At 38.8% G+C, this 2,098-nt stretch overlaps 1 pseudogene; it reads right to left on the bottom strand.

Moving 5' to 3' along the window:
- Positions 1 to 813: 813 nt before the first annotated feature.
- LOC116556520 lies at positions 814 to 1,611 on the bottom strand (annotated as a pseudogene).
- Between the last annotated feature and the right edge of the window lie 487 nt (positions 1,612 to 2,098).

The raw sequence follows: 2,098 nt of genomic DNA, 5'->3' as shown, positions 1-2,098 counted from the left end.
TTCTGAAAGAACGCTGTGGTTTGTTCACTGTTGTACCCTTGTAACTTGGCACAGGGTGGCAGGTTAAAAATGATCTACTTTCTGTAGAAGGACAAGCCTATTCTTTACATGTAAGTTATGATTACTACTGTTTTATCACATCTTAAATATATATATCTCTTGAATATCAGCAGTTTATTCAGTTATTTTTGCAGTTTAGCATGGCTCTGGCATACCTCCAGCTCAACAAACTACTCTAGGAGTGTAGCTAAGGCTACTCTTTACTCAGGCAGCCATGCTTTTCATTTAGGCATATTTTCGGTAAGCAAGGGCAGATTAATACAGCTGATAGTTTTAAGCACCTTCAACTCAGCTACCAGCGAGTGATAAGCAAGATACCAATGACTACAAGGCAAACCCAGTATAAACCAAATTTGTCTATCATGGGAAAAGGTAATTTAATGAGAAAATCATCTAAAAAGTACGTATTTTTTTATTCTTTTTTGAGACTGGGTCTTGCTATCACCCAGGGTGGAATGCAGTGGTACAATTCTGACTCACTGTGGCCTCAACCTCCTGGGCTCATGTGATGCTCCCTCCTCCATCTCTTAAATAGCTGAAACTACAGATGCATGCCACCATGAACCTGCAGCTCATTTTTATATTTTTTGTATTTTTTGTAGAGACGGGGTTTGTATTTTTTTTAGAGACAGGGTTTCACCATGTTGCTCAGGCTAGTCTTGAACTTCTGATGTCAGGCACCTGCTTAGGCCTCCCAAGCGTTGGGACCGCAGGCATGAGCCACCACACCAGGCAAATCCATGCAACATCCTAGCACTTACAGCCATGTAACCAAAAAATTAAGACAAAGAAGTTTATGTAATGTGCCCTATACACCCCAGCTACGCAAATAGACTTTTTAATAAAATACCTACATCTTACTTAATTTTATTAGTTCACCTATGACCACGTAAGGCCCAACATGCCTTACATGAGAATAAAATCTCCAGCGCAACCTCGAGTTATAGTCCAACCTTTAGTTTAAAATCTGGTCTGCCAGGTTAGCGTTTTCTACCAACTTGGGTAGCTGAAACTTTCACAGGCTTCACAAGCTTCTGCCTAGGTGCTGTCTTTGGCAAAAAACACAATTACTTTTGCACCAACCTAATCGGTATCTTAACAGCAGCCATTGCAGTCTTTTTAGGTGCTTGCTTAGCCTTTTTTGCTTCCTTATGAGCCCTGTTAGCTTGTTCTCATTGAGCCTTTCTAACGCCAATTTTCTGATTCATCTTGGCCATTATGTCAGCAAGAGACTGCACCAGCAAGGGCCCTCTGCAATTTGCTTGGCGGGTTCTTTTCCGTTGAATTTCTTCCAATTGTCCTTTTTTGTGCTTCCTTCTGTAGAGGACAGTCCAGTGTACCTGCCAAGGATTCCTCTTGGAAAGGAAGGCCAACTCGCATTTTGCATTAAAAAACTAGAAAACCTTCCTGTGTTTGGTCCTGGCGTAGTTCCTCCTATGTCCGGGGTAGATCTTGTACCCTCTGAAACTGCAAAGCTCAACATTCATGGCAGCAATTCCAAGAAAGGAGAAAAGATGGCAAAGAGAGCTCCATTTATTCTTATAGCTGATATATTCTATCTTATTTTCTCCTGCTTATTTTGTGTTTTCCACTTACCAAACGCTCTTTATTTTCTTCTTTCTTGTCTACTCTTGAATTGATTGAGTTAAAATCTATTTCTATATTCCACCTTTCCTTATATGAAAGTTATGTGTTCCATTTTAGTTCACTCTTTTCCCTTAAAAATGTGAGTGTGCATTAAAGGGGCTAGAGTTAAGTAAAACTTTAGTAACACATCTGTATGGCTCTCAATTAAAGTGCTTCTATTTGACAATTCCTATTATCTGTTCCTGGATTTAAATACTTTATATAATGAATAATGGAAGTGCACCATTAAAAAAGCTGTACTGTGCTTTGTTTGTTAATTTCCAAGTTAATCCAATACAGTGTAATTTTTTGGTATCATCATAATCAATATGAAACCCTAAAAATCTGGCTATTTGGTCTTTTCAAGAGGGATATCAACACTACTCTTAGATTGTTTATTATTTTGAGATGA

This window comes from Sapajus apella, unplaced genomic scaffold (genome assembly GCF_009761245.1).
Source record: "Sapajus apella isolate SASKATOON/1434 unplaced genomic scaffold, GSC_monkey_1.0 scaffold17, whole genome shotgun sequence".
Lineage (NCBI taxonomy): Eukaryota > Metazoa > Chordata > Mammalia > Primates > Cebidae > Sapajus > Sapajus apella.
Note: the sequence above shows the minus strand (reverse complement) of the source record. Positions and strands in the feature narration are given on the sequence as shown.